General features: G+C 47.5%; 4 non-coding genes across 4 annotated transcripts; 3 read left to right on the forward strand and 1 right to left on the reverse strand.

Annotated features, from left to right (window-relative positions):
• The first annotated feature begins 968 nt into the window (after positions 1 to 968).
• TRNAV-CAC (transfer RNA valine (anticodon CAC)) lies at positions 969 to 1041 on the forward strand. Its single transcript has one exon. It is a non-coding gene; the product is annotated as a tRNA-Val (tRNA).
• Positions 1042 to 11467: 10426 nt separating this feature from the next.
• TRNAS-GCU (transfer RNA serine (anticodon GCU)) lies at positions 11468 to 11549 on the forward strand. Its single transcript has one exon. It is a non-coding gene; the product is annotated as a tRNA-Ser (tRNA).
• Positions 11550 to 14516: 2967 nt separating this feature from the next.
• TRNAK-CUU (transfer RNA lysine (anticodon CUU)) lies at positions 14517 to 14589 on the forward strand. Its single transcript has one exon. It is a non-coding gene; the product is annotated as a tRNA-Lys (tRNA).
• Positions 14590 to 17984: 3395 nt separating this feature from the next.
• On the reverse strand, positions 17985 to 18057 carry TRNAV-AAC (transfer RNA valine (anticodon AAC)). Its single transcript has one exon. It is a non-coding gene; the product is annotated as a tRNA-Val (tRNA).
• Positions 18058 to 18477: the final 420 nt, after the last annotated feature.

Genomic DNA, 18477 nt, shown 5'->3' on the forward strand with positions numbered 1-18477 from the left:
GATCACTTTCTCGACTTTGTCCTCATGAACTGAAGCGCAGCATTAGAGAGATCCAAAGACTGGCCAATGGCATTTTCAAGTGATAAAATAACAAGTGATGTCGGTCTCTCATTGGCCATCATAGACTGAACATATGTTTTAATGATCCTGAGCTTCAAGGCGAGGGTAGCTCTGTCCACCTCCTTCCTCTGTGCTGCTGGGCACCAAGTCCCTGGTGGCCAGTAGGTAAAGCCAGGAATACAGTTTGGGGTGCCAAGTGGCAGCAGGATTCTTGCCAGCAGGGTTCAGCTGCCCAACTTCCTCCCCGTGCCGCTAGGCCCCAGTCGCCTTCAGCCACTAGGTAACCCAGGAACTAAGACAGGAATGGGGTGAGAAAGCAAGTCAAGCTGAGCAAGGCAGGCAAAAATTCATCTTGCCTTCGTGGGCCACTCACAGTGAGGTTCTTTTTGTGTGCCATGGCTGACAAAAACATCCCAGACAGAGAAACAGCAGGCCAAACAGAAACCTAGTAACTCTCAAAGTAGCTCAGCCAGGAGCGCATTAGACTGAAGATTTAAAGGTCCCTGCTTCAATCCCAGGCTTTGGCATGTTGTTTTGTCCCTTTGTGTGCAGGGGTGGGCTGTTTTCTGGAAGTGCAGCGGTGCCTTTACCCGCCGTGAGTCCCTCATTTCGGGCTCTGCAGCAGGAAAAGACAGCATGGGCTTGTGCACCCAGGTGGCCCACCTGAGCTTTCTTTCTTCTCTTGCTCTTTCTCATCAAGGGGAAGAAAAAGAAGCTCTCCTTCAAGCTGGAGTCACAAGGGAGACATAAAGACGACTTCCTGAGCACCGGCTCCAGTCCTTTGCTCTCCCAGCTGACCTACCAAAGGGCTGCCGCCACTTTCTCCAGGTCTGCCCATCAGTTTGTGCCAGGGTGAGAGCCAGCCAAGTGGATGGAATTTGAAGGGAGGGGCAGAGCTCTGTGACAGAGTTTCTGTAGTGTAGTGGTTATCACGTTTGCCTCACACGCAAAAGGCCCCTGGTTCGAAACCAGGCAGAAACATGATGGCTTACTTTTTCTAGCTTCCAGCAAGGCGCTCCTACTTCTACCACTGGCCTGTCCCTGGGGTAACCCCGACCCCCGCAGGACAGAGGGTAGTGAAATGAGCTGAGAAATCTAGAGGGTCTGGGCCAGTCACCTTTTGGAGCCTTGTGGCTTGGTCTCGTCTGCCCTTGGTTGTTGGGTTATGGAGGCCGGCTCTTCCGGCTGCCCTCCTTTGCGTGACTTGCCAAAAGAGGGAGTGAGGCAGGAATAGGAGAAAAGAGGAAAGTCATGCTGAGGAAGACAGGGCAGAAGCTAAGTGCCTCAGTGGGGTTAGCAGAGCGTCACCGTTCGTTCTACCAAAGCCAGGGGTGGTGCGGTTGGCTGCTGGGAGGTAGAATCCTGTGCCTGCCTCTTGGCATCCCAAGGATGGCTTCTTGTAGCCCAGAAAAAGAAGCAGGGTTCCAGGTGGAAGGAAAAGAAGCAATGGTTAAGCCGAGTGGGATCCTTTCTCATCAAGATAGTGTGCTGTGATGGGCCTGGGAATTGCCTGTGAGCAGTGGGTGGACATGTTCCAGTGAGAACCGCTGCTCCTTTCTGGCCTTCACTGCTGTGCCAGTATACAGGGTGAAGAAGCCTGGAGGTTCTTGAGCAGATGGTGTCCTTTCTTCTGGTAATCCTCAGTGGGATCAGAGGATAATGGCTTGTAGAATGTGGAGTTAGAGAGCTGCCTAGCAGCCTCTTGTTCATATTCCAACTTAGTCGTGATGACGACAGCACATCTTTGTTAGCCTTTTTTATTATGATATCAGAGTTGTTCCAGAGGCTGTTGATTTCTATTGTGTGTATACAGGAAGGTTTGAATGTGTAACAGGTACGTTTGGTAAAGCTTAGCTATTTTATGTTTGTAACAGGCTCTTGCCCACCTCCAGCAGAGTTTTCAATCACCTACTATGGCAACTTACCAAATGTCATGCAAACTAGTCCATTCCTCCCCATAGTCAATCTCTGACCAGAATGTTAGAATGAGGCAGAGAACTGGGAAAGTATCACAATAGGAATACATTAAAATGTGGGATTAATCAAAGATGGGATGCAGAGAGAGCCTGTTCTATAGCTGGTGAAGTGACAGGGACACACTCCCACTCGTGCTGGTTCTGAAATAACAAGAGAAGCAGGTCAAAGAGAATGAGCTCATGTGGGAGCTCTAGGCAGCTGCCCTGTCAGTGCATCACACACCTGGGAGGTGTTACACAAAACACAGCACTTCCCCTCTGGAAGAGAAACCCTTCCCCCCACTGCCACCACTTCATGATACTATCCATGGGGCTGTTCGTTCTGCAGGACTTTGATCTCTCTGGGTGGTCCATGGTGAATAATAAAAGAGCCATTGGGGAGCAGGAGTCATCCCAATAGAAATCTCTTCACTTCTTTCTCAGTGCACCTTCTTAGCCCTGGCTTTGGGTGCTTTGAAGTTGGCTCTCCAGTCTTGATGTTAGGTGGGATCTTGACCACCTTCTAGGGCTTGGCAGATAACACCTTTTGAGGGCTTTTCTCTGCCTTTTTGGTCCCCCCTGCAGTCACCGCATTCTGATGATTATTCCTAGACATGGGCGTGGTGGTCTTCCTGCGGATCTTGGCAGCTTTAGCCAGCTTCTTGGTGGCTATATTCCTGCTCAGAACCACTGTCTTCTTCTCATGCCATGTCCTTGTCCTAGCTGCTGGTTGAATGTGAAGGAGCCAAGGTGCTGGTGACTTTAGCCTGCACCAAGTTGCCTTTGCTCATCAGACTCCTGAACCCCAACTGGATGTGGTTCTTGTTCTTCTGCACAGCATAGCTGTTAGGGGGCTTATTCCTTCCCCCACTTCCTTCCCTGGTCCTTCTCGCATGAACAGAGAGCAACAATACCCAAAGTCCAAAGGTGCAAACAATTCGATGTTTATTGGGGTGAACTTCCAGCAAGCAGGATTCCAGTTTCCTTCCGTAGTGTCCCCCTTCCCAGCTCTGACACCACAGAGCCTTACACCTGTGTCCCTGTTCCCATTTCCCCCTTTAGCTAAATATGATTCCAATTTCCCCACCCGGGAGTTCGGCTTAGCTGTACCTCAACCAATCAATTTCCTGAAATTTAACTAACCAATCCTAACATATTGTCAGATGATTATTTAACCAACTATATCCCACCACCTTAATTAGTTTACACCCAGCAAAATTAATTATACAGCAGACAGAAACAATCACAGAACTAGACAGAGATGATACAGACAAACAATAGGGAAATGGGGACTCCAGTGATAGAACAAAGACAGAAATGAGGATTTCACAACCCAGCTATTGGTAAGTGAGTTCTTGCCAGACAGGATGCTATCAAACTAAGTTTCCTTTTATATCTTCCAGGCACTTCCCTTTCTCTGGAGGCGATAGGCATTATCAGGACAGGATTGTATTCCTATCAGCCCAATAGCACCTGATTTCAATGTGACTAGGTTGGAATATGAGGAGGTGACCTTTCACTTCCCAGCTTATGGCTGCCTCTGCTGCTTAGCCAAAGGCCTTAGCCCTAAGCACAGGGGCCTCAGACTGTCACAGTAACAGAAGGCCCTTACACCGGCAGACAGTGATTTTGATTCTTTCTTTAATACCATTAGAACAAGCCAAGTGATAAGAATACACCTAAATTCTTAGAGTACAGGCCTTTACAGACAGGCCTGAATATCTATATCCTAACAATAGCCCCTGGAGAACACGGATCTGCAAATGTGTATTCATATTATACCTTTGTTTAATTTATGAAAACATAAACTAGACACAGAAGACTGGAATGATTTCAGTTGATAGCCAGGTTTGCTATGTTTTTATGCATTTGCACAGTGAAACATTGAGGGTTTACATTCATTTCAAGAATCCTCATACAGTGGAATTCATGAACATAATGGAGAATGGAAATGAAAATGTTTTCCTTTTTTTAAAAAAAAAGCGCTTATAAGAGGGCACTTGAATTTGAACCACAGACCACTTGATTTGCAGTCAAACACTGCCACTGAGCTATACCCCCATAACAACAGTGGGCTGGACTCATGATCTCCAGGACTTTGAAGGACAGACCCTGCTTCAGGGAGCTCCTTTTCTACTCCCAGACCACAGGTGGTTTTAATAATGGGGTTTGATTAAACTTCATAAATGTGGTAAACACCACAACTTGCACACCCAATGACCCAGCTTCTCCCACTGACATTGCTCCCACCTCCTGGGGAAGTGAATTAACTACACTGACAGGAAAACTCTCTCCCATGTTAAGGAAAAGTTAGCACATGTGACTCCATTTTGGTTTGGGACCCACCATTGTGTAAAAGCAAGCACATCATTCACCAGAAGAAGTGTTCCTTAGATACTGCATTCCTGTAAAAATCCTCCTCCTTGTCTCCAGCCTGCCTTGACTGCCGGTATCTGTTCTTTGTCTGTCCCTAACTCCCTATCTCTTGGCCTTTGATGTGAGGCCTCCCATTCTGATAATAAAAGTTACTGATTCATGCTTTAGGACCATGCTGTGTAATTAACATACTAGTTTAGCACGAGGAATGCACCAAGCAGGTATAGGTGGTAGATAAGAAAAGGGTTTGTTTATTGGCTAAGGTTTCTGATGCATGAGGGCAACATGCTTTGATAAAAAGTATATAACCTTTGTATAATCTGTATTTGGGGTCCCCTCCTGGCTAGCCGGGGGGCGCCACGGTCAAGCGTAATAACCTTGGTGTTTTTTGGGAACTCTGCAGTTGTGGACTTTGTTTATATGCCTCAGCCTAGATTTGAACTGTGCGTGTCCAACCATGTGTAATTCGTAGCATTGGTGTGCATGTCCTATCAGGTGTAATTTGTAACACCCATCAGTACAGAGCAGTGGTTTTCAAACTGTGGGACAAGATCCCAAGGTGGGTCGTGACCCTGTTTTAATGGGGTCACCAGGGCTGGCGTTAGACTTGCTGGGGCTTGGGTCTGAAGCCAAAGGGCTGATTACCCGCCACCCAGAGCTGAATCCCTTAAGCTTTGCTTTTGCCCTCCCCCCAGTGGGGCAGGGCTTGGGCTTCAGCTTTAGCTCCCCCCACCCCAGTGTGGAGGGGCTTTGTGTTTGGTCCCCCTTCCCGGGGTTATGTAGTAAGTTTCTTTGGCAGCAGGGGGTTGCAGTGAAATGAAGTTTGAGAAACCCTGGCACACAGCATCTTCATTACCGAGCTGCAGCGGTGTAGACTCAATGTTTGAAATGTAGATTTGTCCTTGGCCTGAGAGGAAGACTAGACTTGGCTCCCTGGGTGCTCAGGCACTGAAAGACACCATGCCATGAAGACACCACACACCAGCCTTCCCTAGTTGGCAAGAACCAATCCTCCACGGAAAGACCCCCATGGTTTCCTAGGCCAGCTCCCTAAGCACTCAGCCACAACCATTTAATACAGGGGCTTTTCTACACTATGGTTCTGTTCTCATTGAAAGGTCATTTCCAATTGTTTGCTCAGACCAGCTTACCCAGCACACTCACTGCTGTGCAGTTCTGTGTGTGTGGCCATGGCTGAACAGCGAGAATTTCTGCCCATTTCCCTACTGGCTAGAGTGTGTTTGTGGTAAATGATTTTGCTGTAGATTGTTCACTCCCTGCTTTGATAATTCAGACAGTCCCTTTTCTTGTTGTATCTCCAATAGCAGGGGCGGGTTTTCTTTGGGTCACTGAGATTTTTTGGGGAGTTGGTGGCTCCTTTCTTTCCTCACCCTGGAGTAAACCCTAGCTTTTTATTCCATCGGTCATGTTTCATGGAATAGCAGCAGCAGCATGAAGAAAGAGGAGAGGGAATATCTCACTGTCAGGGCTGAAGGTGGCCACGTCCCCTCTGTCTGACAGTTGCCATTGCAGGAGAGAAGGTTTCAATGCAATTGAATGCCCTCGCTCAGACTAGAGACACAGAAAGGTTTGGTGTTCATGGATCTGTGCAAAGGAAATTGTGTCTCTGGGTGAAACTGAGGAGGGAAGTGAAATGGCCACGTGGTGACGCAATGCCCTACGGCATGACTGGAGTGGACTCACCTGGGATTGACATGACACTTCTTTTTGTCAAGTAGTGAGAAATGTGACATTAATTCAGATGCGGAATTGAGGCTTCTTTAGCTCCTTGTAAAAACATGAACTTGTTTTCCCAGAAGGGAGAGAGGGAAAGCCTGGAGCTCCCTTTAATCCCAGTCTGAAATACAAGGGAGAATTCTGGAACTGAAGGAATGGGAAAAAATGGAGAGGAAAGAGAGAGAGAAAACACCTCTTTTCTCTTCTTCCCCCTCCCAGCAAGAAATGTTATCAATGGGGAAACTCCTCCCCAGGACCAGCCTTAGGGAAAATGGCACCCTGGGCAAAACTTGTACTTTGGCACACCCATTGCCCCAGGCCCCTGTGGGCTCCCCACTCCCCCTTTGCCCTTAGTTCCTGCACTCCCAACCCTTGCACCTCCTTCACGCCTAACCCCTGCCCACTCCTGTGCCCTAACCCCTCCACTGTATCCCCTTTGCTCTTAATTCCCATACTCCCCTCCTTCACCCATAATTGCTGCACCCATGTGGGGAAACTGACCTGTGTGCATGGGGAAGCTGGCATTCCTGCCTTCTTCTCTCTGGAATGCTGCTCTTCCGGGCACCCCTAGGGGCTGCCGGGGTTGAGGGGGGTGAGAAGTGACTTCAGAGCTCATTGCACCCAGGTCACTTTCCTCCCCTGGGCTGTATAAGAGGAGGCCAGAGAGAAGCAGCTTCTGATGCTCGCCTCTGAGCACAGCCCAGGAGGGGAAAGTGACCAGGATGCATGGAACACTTCGTGTTGCTCCTCACTCCCCCGCAACCCTCTATGGGGCCACGGAGGAACATTGTGGGAGGGGTTGATCTGGGAAGAAGCAGGGAGAAATCTGGGAGCCCCCCCCAGGAAGCAGTTTCTGACACTACGCTGGCAGAGTGCACAGCCTCCCCAAAGCTGTGTTGCCAAGGGGGCAGTGGCGGATTGACACATGGGCTAATGGGGCCCATGATTAGGGCCCCTGGCCAAATTAGGCCCCCTGGAAAAGTCTCCCCTATGTCAGCCCCAGGGTTGGAGGTGCTCTCGCTCCCTGCTATGGCCGGGGGACTGCAGCCAGGGCACAGAGCTTCTCTGGTCTCAGGGCCACGGGGGGGGCGGTTAAGGAGCGAGCATGGTGGGGCAGTGGGGGAAGGGGTGGAACAGAGATAATGTAGTTGATGGGGCCCTGGGTGGAGGGCATGAAGAGGGTGGGGCTTCAGGCAGAAGGGGGGGGCAGGGCCATGGTACCAGTGCCAGGGTCCCTGCACTTCTTCTACCTTTCCCTGGGCTTTGGCATCATTAGTCTCTGCTTAGCGAGTTGGGTCAGTGGTCCCCAAAATGTGGGGTATGCCTCCTAGGGAGGCACAGAGGAATGTTCATGGGGGCACCTCAGGGCCTGAGCCAGCCCCCATGGAGGGCAGGGAGGGAGCACCACTCAGCTCCACTCTGCCCCTGCTCTTCAGATTCGTGATGTGACAGAGAGACTGCCGAGACTCATCAAGCCCTCGGATCGCTACCCCTTCCTGCTTCTCCACGTGGGCACCAATGATACTGCCAAGAATGACCTTGAGCGGATCACTGCAGACTACGTGGCTCTGGAAAGAAGGATAAAGGAGTTTGAGGCTCAAGTGATCTTCTCGTCCATCCTCCCTGTGGAAGGAAAAGGTCCGGGTAGAGACCGTCGAATCGTGGAAGTCAACGAATGGCTAAGCAGGTGGTGTCGGAGAGAAGGCTTTGGATTCTTTGACCATGGGATGATGTTCCATGAAGGAACTGGGCAGAGACGGCTGCTGGGCAAAGACGGGCTCCACCTAACGAAGAGAGGGAAGACCATCTTTGAGAGCAGGCTGGCTAACCTAGTGAGGAGGGCTTTAAACTAGGTTCACCGGGGGAAGGAGACCAAAGCCCTGAGGTAAGTGGGCAAGTGGGATACAAGGAGGAAGCACAGGCAGGAACGTCTGTGAGGGGAGGGCTTCTACCTCATACTGAGAATGAGGGGCGATCAGAAGGTTATCTGAAGTACATATATGCAAATGCACAAAGCGTTAGAAACGAGCAGGGAGAACTGGAGGTCCTGGTGATGTTAAGGAATTATGACGTGATTGGAATAACAGAGACTTAGTGGGATAACTCACATGACTGGAGTACTGTCATGGATGGTTATAAACTGTTCAGGAAGGACAGGCAGGGCAGAAAAGGTGGAGGAGTAGCACTGTATGTAAGGGAGCAGTATGACTGCTCAGAGCTCCGGTACGAAACTGCAAAAAACCTGAGTGTATCTGGATTAAGTTTACAAGTGTGAGCAACAAGGGTGATGTCATGGTGGGAGTCTGCTATAGACCACCAGACCAGGGGATGAGGTGGACGAGGCTTTCTTCCACCAACTCGCAGAAGCTACTAGATCGCACGCCCTGGTTCTCATGGGCGACTTTAATCATCCTGATATCTGCTGGGAGAGCAATACAGCGGTGCACAGATAATCCAGGAAGTTTTTGGAAAGCGTAGGGGACAATTTCCTGGTGCAAGTGCTGGAGGAGCCAACTAGGGGGGGAGCTTTTCTTGACCTGCTGCTCACAAACCAGGAAGAATTAGTAGGGGAAGCAAAAGTGGATGGGAATCTGGGAGGCACTGACCATGAGTTGGTCGAGTTCAGGATCCTGACACAGGGAAGAAAGGTAAGCAGCAGAATAAAAACCCTGGTCTTCAGGAAAGCAGACTTCGACTCCCTCAGGGAACTGATGGGTAGGATCCCCTGGGGGAATAACATGAGGGGGAAAGGAGTCCAGGAGAGCTGGCTGTATTTCAAGGAATCCCTATTGAGGTTACAGGGACAAACCATCTTGATGTGTCGAAAGAATAATAAATATGGCAGGCGATCAGCTTGGCTTCACGATGAAATCCTTGCGGATCTTAAACGTAAAAAAGAAGCTTACAAGAAGTGGAAGATTGGACAGATGACCAGGGAAGAGTATTAAAATATTTCTCGGGCATGTAGGAATGAAATCAGGAGGGCCAAATCACACTTGGAGCTGCAGCTAGCAAGAGATGTTAAGAGTAACAAGAAGGGTTTCTTCAGGTATGTTAGCAACAAGAAGAAAGCCAAGGAAAGTGTGGGCCCCTTACTGAATGAGGGAGGCAACCTAGTGACAGAGGATGTGGAAAAAGCTAATGTACTCAATGCTTTCTTTGCCTCTGTCTTCACGAACAAGGTCAGCTCGCAGACTGCTGCGCAGGGCAACACAGCATGGGGAGTAGGTGGCCAGCCCTCTGTGGAGAAAGAGGTGGTTAGGGACTAGTTAGAAAAGCTGGACATGCATAAGTCCATGGGGCCGGACGAGTTGCATCCGAGAGTGCTAAAGGAATTGGCGGCTGTGATTGCAGAGCGATTGGCTATTATCTTTGAAAACTCGTGGCGAACGGGGGAAGTCCCGGATGACTGGAAAAAGGCTAATGTAGTGCCAATCTTTAAAAAAGGGAAGAAGGAGGATCCTGGGAACTCCGGGCCAGTGAGCCTCACCTCAGTCCCTGGAAAAATCATGGAGCAGGTCCTCAAGTAATCTATCCTGAAACACTTACACGAGAGGAAAGTGATCAGGAACAGTCAGCATGGATTCACCAAGGGAAGGTCATGCCTGACTAATCTAATCACCTTCTATGATGAGATTACTGGTTCTGTGGATGAAGGGCAAGCAGTGATGGATTGTTTCTTGATTTTAGCAAAGCCTTCGACACGGTCTCCCACAGTATTCTTGTCAGCAATTTAAAGAAGTATGGGCTGGATGAATGCACTATAAGGTGGGTAGAAAGTTGGCTAGATTGTTGGGCTCAACGGGTAGTGATCAATGGCTCCATGTCTAGTTGGCAGCCGGTAACAAGTGGAGTGCCCCAAGGGTCGGTCCTGGGGCCAGTTTTGTTCAATATCTTCATAAATGATCTGGAGGATGGTGTGGATTGCACTCTCCGGAAATTTGCTGACGATACTAAACTAGGAGGAGTGGTAGATACGGTGGCAGGTAGGGATAGGATACAGAGGGACCTAGACAAATTGGAGGATTGGGCCAAAGGACATCTGATGAGGTTCAACAAGGATAAATGCAGGGTCCTGCACTTAGGATGGAAGAATCCAATGCACCGCTATAGACTAGGGACCGAATGGCTAGGCAGCAGTTCTGCGGAAAAGGACCTAGGAGTGACAGTGGACGAGAAGCTGGATATGAGTCAACAGTGTGCCCTTGTTTCCAAGAAGGCCAATGGCATTTTGGGATGTATAAGTAGGGGTATAGCGAGCAGATCGAGGGAAGTGATCATTCCCCTCCATTCCACATTGGTGGATAAATTGGAGAGAGTCCAGCGAAGGGGAACAAAGATGATTAGGGGACTGGAACACATGACTTATGAGGAGAGGCTGAGGGAGCTGGGATTGTTTAGTCTGCAGAAGAGAAGAATGAGGGGGGATTTCATAACTGCTTTCAACTACCTAAGAGGTGGTTCCAAAGAGGATGGTTCTAGACTATTCTCAGTGGTAAAAGAGGACAGGACAAGGAGTAATGGTCTCAAGTTGCAGTGGGGGAGGTTTAGGTTGGATATTAGGAAAAACTTTTTCACTAGGAGGGTGGTGAAACACTGGAATGCGTTACCTAGGGAGGTGGTAGAATCTCCTTCCTTAGAGGTTTTTAAGGTCAGGTTTGACAAAGCCCTGGCTGGAATTATTTAATTGGGGATTGGTCCTGCTTTGAGCAGGGGGTTGGACAAGATGACCTCCTGAGGTCCCTTCCAACCCTGATATTCTATTCCCCAACCCCACCCTCAGCCTGGGGCCCTGGCTTCTGGCCCAGCCTCGTCACCCTTACCCCCGTCCACACCCCACTTCCCAGGAAACAAGAGCCCCACTCCCAGCCCTGGTTCTCGACTGCAGCTTCCGAGGGGCCGCAGACACGGATAAGAGGGCACAAGTTTGGGGACCACTGGTTTAGGTAAAGTCCTCAATCACTTCTATGCAGTCCAATGAAAAGTATTCCTCACCCATCTAGCCCCTCCATCAGGATGGACAAGGTATGTTCTGCTGCCCTTCACTCATACAGGAAGGATAATAACATTTCATTTCACTGAATGCTAAAGTGATTTGTAACCTGACACCAGCCAAAACGGGTCATTCTGGCAAAGCGGCTCCATCAAGCTGTGTACCTAGGCCGAGTAGGTGTGTCGATGCAAACAGTCTGTTCCTGAAGTCTTTCCTCCCAGCTCCTCACTAGATGTGAGGGGGGAGCTCATTCAGACCCTGCTTAGGCTTAGCATTTAAAAACCCCTTATTGGCCCTATCTCTGCTGGCCTTAGATTTCTCCTCCTGTCTTTTGTCTGACAGCTCAGATGAGGTGGCCGAGTGGTTAAGGTGATGGACTGCTAATCCATTGTGCTCTGCACGCATGGGTTCGAATCCCATCCTCATCGAAGGCGTTCAGTCTTCTCTCTTCCTTTACAAACAACCATATCCCCCTTTGGCACAATGACAGACCAAACCATGGTGCTTCCTGCAAACAAAAACCTTCTCAGGAACTCAGATCCCCCGCTTAAAATGAAATGTGGTGCTGAAAGAATTGTCTAGCTCTCTATATCTTATCTCAAAAGGTAACATCCTCAAAACCTCCCCCAAACACCCTGGGACCTCCCCAAATTATGAAAATGCCCCCTTCCACAGCAAGGCCACGACAGTGACCCACAGCTAGAGTGTCCAGGCCAAGCTGTTTTGAAGGAGGCAACTCAAACATTTTCTCTCTGCTTCCCTTGGCAAGGTCTGACTGGGAAAACAAAATCCCCCAAATTGAAAATTTTCTTCTGAAAAACCAATACTAGTCTCTTTGGGGACTTTGTTTTGAGTGAATTATTATTATTCTCTTCTGATCTCTGAATTATTTCAGTTCAGTCTTTGTCCTCCTGATGTGTTTCCAGGTGTTGAGTTGTGGGGGAGCGAGGCCAAGTCATGATGTCTCTTCCCCTCTTTCATAGTTTCTTCCAACTTTCTAGAAAGCTCCTTTGCTAGGATTTGGGGGTTGGACTAGATGACCTTCAGGGGTCCCTTCGAACCATGATATTCTATGATTCTATGATTTGAGTCAAGCAGTGTCCATTGTCTCTGTGCTATCTTGGAGAAGTCTGCATTATACACGGTTCCTGGGATAGACCTTGCGAGTGTGGATACCTTTAATGGGCCAGCAGCGAGCCGAGCTTTTCCATTGTCGCACCTGAAAGGCTGGTGGTGGGCACTTCCCAACCTCAGAACATATTTCAATAACGCACCCAGAGGAAAACTTCATCACTTCCCAGACAAAAAGGATAGCACACACGATGCAACCAGGTATTAACGTTCAACAGATCACAACTTTTACAATGATACCTCACAAGACACATGTTGTACAAACCATATCATCATTATATGACAGTGGTAACAATGGGGCTTCCTCCTGACACAATTGTTGTCTTCTACCTGAGAAACGGCCTCATTTCTATCGTTTCTATGATTTAAACTCTCCAGTAACATTACAAAACCAACTGCTTAGTATTTTATGGTAGAAGTTGGAGGGAATTCAAAGATCCTCCAAAGCAGTGCATTCAGGCCACCTAGTTGGGTAAATTCCATGCTCCTTATCCAGAAGAGACTTGACATGGCTTGAGGGGAGGCAGGCTTAGCTGTTCAATATACAGGTGGAGGGAGAATGGCGTAGTACATTGACAATGTAGAACGTGAGACTCATAATTGGTGGTTTTGAGTCATAAGTGGGTGCCCTACCTACTCTGGTTGTGTGCTCTGAGAGTCATCTCCTTGCTTTCCATTTAAGGACAGGGTGGGATATTATAACCAAGTGTTCTGGCAAAACTTTTTCCCTGGCCTGCTCAGTGAACCCTTTGCTGAGAAACTTTCCATGTATTTGACTGCATGTCGGTTTCCTATATTGTTGGATGAGGCCCAAGGTGCTGGAAGGGAAATGTCCATGGAAAACTCAGATATTCCTGTTCTCCGAAAAAAAGGCAGGTATTAGTTAGACACCATTGCTTCTAGTATTCCTGTGGAATCCAAGGCTAGCTGAAGAATTTCTGTCTATACTAGAAAGAATCATTCCATTGTAAATACAAATGAAATGAGATCTGCAGCTCGAGTCAGTGCCCTTTAAAAATATTTGCTAAGAAAAAAGCCATTCTCTCCCTTGTTGATAAGGACAAGGAGCCCTCTTTTGCTCCCAATTTCAAACGCGGAATGAATGGAGATTTTTGTTTAAAAACTTTCATTGCCCTGTGGGAATCGAACCCATGACTCAGCTGTTAAAACACCAGAGCCCACCACTTAAAGGATCAGGGAGGGCCATTTCTTTCTGACAACCAGCTTTGGCTTTTTCAGGCTCCTACTTCGCCAATCTCAGACGCTGCTCCAGTCTCCACTGCCCTGAAGGGACAAGAACAGAGAGTGAAGGATCCCCTGTGCTCAGTGTCACAAACCGAGCCCCAAAAATGGACGACATCGTGTCACAACCTCAATTTATGCTTCCAGTTCCTCCATCAGCATCACAGGAGCAAAACAAAGAAATCACCAGAGGAGCAATTTTCCTCTGCTTTCATTGACCCCCGTGCACTTCTCTCCGCTTCTTCTTCTGTTTATAATCTGGAGCCTCTGTCAGGGGAAAAAAACATTGAGCTGAAAGTATTTCTGGGATAGAAACCCAGAGAGGGGAGTTGACGCCTCGTGGTGGGAGGCTGATTCATTTTCACAGGTCTCATGGCTTTAGCTGCCCCTTAGTGTAGCTCTCATTTTGTCAGCGCTGCGCTCTCAGGAAGATGACAAAGTGCTGAACCCTGCTCCCTTTGGGCCACTGGGAGCATGGGGATTGCACACCAGTTGCAAGCCCTTCTGCCCTCTCCTTGTCCTGCTCGGCTACCCCAGACTCTTTCCCACAAATGGTTTCATCAGATGCTGGAGGGGCCTAAGGACCTACAGGTTTCCCTCACCCACCTCTTAAGGCAAACTGTGATTCCCTTCTCTGACCTTCCTGGGGCCACATATTCTTTGAGAAGCTTCTCCGCAGGAGGTCTGATGTCCTGCAAAAATGTGTGTGTGGCTTGGGGGGAACCTACTTGTCTACCCCCTCTCTGGGCGCTGAGAAGCTTTTGCTGACTCTCCCCCACTATGTGAGTCAAAGAGCATCTCCCCATGGTGGGAGAACACTAAATTCCACCCTCCCGTGCTTGTTTCTCTGACCAGCTGGTAAATCAACCCCAGCTCTTTGATGTAGAAACCAGCATCTAACCAGCCTTGTAATAGCCCCTGCTTGCTAGCTGGAGAGTGAAGGAATGAAGACAGAAGGCAAATGTCAGAAAAGGAATCTCAACTCACACTGTGACTGTGCCTTTGAAGAAGTGCTACAGACAGCCTGGCTAGCTCAGTTGGTAGAACATGAGACTCTTAGTCTCAGGGTCATGGGTTTGAGCCCCATGTTGGGTGCTTGATCTTACTACCTTAAGAGTAATTTTTTGTTTATATGGTGAGCCCAAAATGAAATGCACTTTCTTGCCTCTCAACAATCTTATGCAGGAAATGTCTCTTCCTCTTAGCTTAGATAGCACAGGAAGAGAGAACAAACTGACATTTCCACATATTCAAGGGATACCATCATAGGACCTAACCACATCAGCCACACAATCAGGGACTTGTTCACTTGCACATCTACCAACATGGTCATAGAATATCAGGGTTGGAAGGGACCTCAGGGAGGTCATCTAGCCCAACCCCCTGCTCAAAGCAGGACCAATCCCCAATTTTGGCCCCAGATCCCTAAATGGCCCCCTCAAGAAGTGAACTCACAACCCTGGGTTTAGCAGGCCAATGCTGAAACCCTGACTGATCCCTCCCCCTGAGAGATACCATCATGTGCCAGCAATGCCCCTCTGCCATGTACATTGGACAAACGAGACAGTCTCGATGCAAAAGAGTAAATGGACACAAATCAGACATCAAAAATTGTAACATTAAAAAACCAGGAGGAGAGCACTTCAATCTCCCTGGACACTCAATAATAGACTTAAAAGTGGCCATTCTTTAACAAAACAACCCTTCAAAAACAGAGTTCAATGAGAAACTGCAGAACTGGAATTAATTTGCAAACTTTACACCATCAACTTAGGCCTGAATAAAGACTGGGAGTGGCCAAGTCACTACAAAAAATAATTTTCCCTCTGTTGATACTCACACCTCCTTGTCAACCATTGGAAATGGGCCACATCCACCCTAACTGAATTGGACTCGTTAGCATTGACCCCCCTCCACACACACTCTGTAAGGTACCTCCCATCTTTTCATGTGCTGTGTATTTATACCTGCCTATGGTATGTTCCACTCCATACATCTGATGAAGTGGGTTATAGCCCACAAAATTTTATGCCCAAATAAATTTGCTAGTCTTTAAGGTGCCACAAGGACTCCTTGTTGTTTTTAAAAATATTAAGGGCGCAGTAAGGAAATTAGTATCTCAGAGCTTGTGGTAACATCGTTTGAAGAAGAACAAGAGGTTGATGTGAAAAAGGGCTAAGGAAATAATGGTATTTCAAAAGGGAAAAGTGGTGTTGTGTGTGTTGAAAGGCTGGCTTAGAAATTTCTAATTGTTATTTTCTGATCCATCCCACCCTTCAGCAGCTAGACTTCAGGAATGGAAGAGGCTACTGATCCTTCTCTCCAGCTGCTTAATTCTGAAGACTAGTCTATGGAGCTGGGTGAATAGTTTTTTGATGAATATTTTATTTACTGAAATATTTTGGTGGACCAAAAATGATTTTTTAAAATTTTGTTTCACCAAGAAAAAAATTTATCTTGGGTCAAGCTGGATGATTATTAATTAGTATTATTATTATATAGGTTAGGCTAGCTAGCAAGCAAGGAAATAAATGATTTGCACAGCTCTACTTGTATGAAAGGTCCACAATCGGAACATGCCTAGGCTCTGTTCTGAGGCCGTTTGAGTTTCACGTAGTATCCAAAACCCATCTGAGCATGATGAAGTACCAGTTGAGGGAACAACAAGTGAAGATATGTGATGAAAAGCTTCATTTCCTGGCTGGAAATCAAACTCAGGTCTCGGTGGTGAAAGCACTGAAATTTAACCACTAGATTAGACCACCAGGGAGGGTGGTTTTTTATCACCTGTACTAGGCTTTCGCCAACTGCTCTGACTAATTTTGGAACGTGGTCCGTTCTCAATTTCCCTGAGGGGACAAGAACAGAGGGTGAAGGATCCACTGTGCTCAGGGTCACAAACTGAACCTAACCAAAGACATTGACACAAACTCAAATGATGCTTCAGCTTCCTCCACCAGGATCACAAGAACAACACAAACAAACCCCAAGAAGTACACTCCTTGTCTGTTTCATTTAGGCCCATCGCAACCCTCTCTGCTTCTTCTTCCTCCTACCTCGAGGCTCTTCCAGGAAAACACATGGAGCCAATCCTAACTCTATCCTAGAACCCAGGGAGGGGTTTTGATAGCACCTCACATGAGCTGATAGGAGGTTCCGTGTAATGGGGCCCTTAGCTTTGCCTGCTCCCTAGCCTTGCTCTCTCAAGGCTCTTAGGCAGGAATTGTCTCCTCCTGTCTCTGAGCTTTAGTGGAACAGAAAGAGAGGACAAATTGACATTGCCATCATCCTCCGAGAGTGAGAGAGAATTTTCTCCTCTTCTATTCTAGCCTAGCTAAGAGAGGGAAACATAACCCTTCAGGGGCTCACTGTCCCCTTCAGCGATCTGTAGCTTCTCTACTTCTTCCTACATTGGTGCCAGCTCTGCATTGGGCATACAAGTACTTCCGTGTCAGATCCTTCCCAGCCCTCTTTATTGTCACAGAGACTGTTTCAGGCTGCGGATGGAGTCAGCTCTCTGTCTATCGACTGGGTCACACTGTATCTATTCCTTGTATATTTCTGTAACTCCTCGTTACTGCATTTGTGATGATTTATAAAAACCGGACAGAGAGTAAAATGAGATGGCATTAAAACTTTAAAAAAAAAAAAAAAAAAAGTCCTGTCCTCAATGGATAATATTGGAAATTGTTTTGTTTTCTGTTTCTTTTATATCAATTTACTGTGCTAAAAAAATCAAGGGAACAGGAAGGAAATTTGTAGCTCAGAGCTTGTGTTAACATGGTTTGAAGATGAGCAAGTTGTTGAGTGTTAAAAAATATTATGGGAAAAATATTATTTAGAAAGGGAAAACTGATGTTGTATACCCAGCAGCTGTGAAGTTATCCTTATAGCGATCCATGTTAATGGCTTGGAGCCAATCCCCCACAGAAACAATGGCTGAGAATTCTGGAGAACTCGGATCCAACAGGGCAGTGTTTGGTCTAGGAACAGAAAATACATGGGCAGATAACAGATATTAGCTGGATTACAGAACAAAGTTTAAGCTCCACAATGATTACGCTGTGACTACGCTAGCGATTTCCAATTATTATGTTCTGAGTCCTCACACCACAACCCTGCCTAGCCAGGAAAGGAGGGGAAATGTGATCATCAGGAAATAGATTTTTCTGACATGGAAAGGGTACATGAGGCTGTTTGTGGCTAGCTCAAAATCAACAAAAGCGAGGGGGAACACTGCTGGCTGGGAGGTAACTAGGCCGGACAAAGGGTTGGGATTCTTCTATGCTCAGATTTGATATGTAGCTGGCAATCTCCCAAATGATGGTCTATTCCGCCCCTCAACATGCCGGCTAATGTTTTCCTTTTGAACTTCAAGTTTCATGCAAGAAAAAAAACAACGAGGAAGAAAGCATAGAAGCTATGGATGTATTTGAGAAAGGAGTTGGATGAAAAGAAGACAACAGGAGCCACAAGAGAGAAAGCAGCACTGTTTCTGTCTGGTTTTCAACCAGGGACCTTTTGCGCGTTAGGCAAACGTGATAACCACTACACTACAGAAACCGGTTACTGTCACTTTTGGGGCCCTTTTTGAAGGCTCTCTCAGTAGCCTCTGCATCAGCTGGTGTCAATTTGAAGAACAGGGAAGCAAACGGCACCAAGAACTTCTGTTTTAACTCAGACAATCATCACAAATGCTGCAAGGGCACCTCCAATTTGCGCATCTCACAATGACACAAAACACAGACAAATCTCACAACCAACAAAGCTCATATCCACTCTACTTTTTCATGGACATTTCCCTGACAGTTTCCAGTGACAATCATACAAAACACTGAAATGCAGTATAATAAAGATGAGTGAGGGAAACCTGCAGGTCCTTGGGTCACTACAGTTTCTGATCGAAGTATCTATGGGAATGGGTTCGGCTTACTGAGGAGGACAAGGAGGTGAAAGATGGACATGCAGACGCTGTGCAAACAC

Source organism: Eretmochelys imbricata, chromosome 28, assembly GCF_965152235.1.
Source record: "Eretmochelys imbricata isolate rEreImb1 chromosome 28, rEreImb1.hap1, whole genome shotgun sequence".
Lineage (NCBI taxonomy): Eukaryota > Metazoa > Chordata > Testudines > Cheloniidae > Eretmochelys > Eretmochelys imbricata.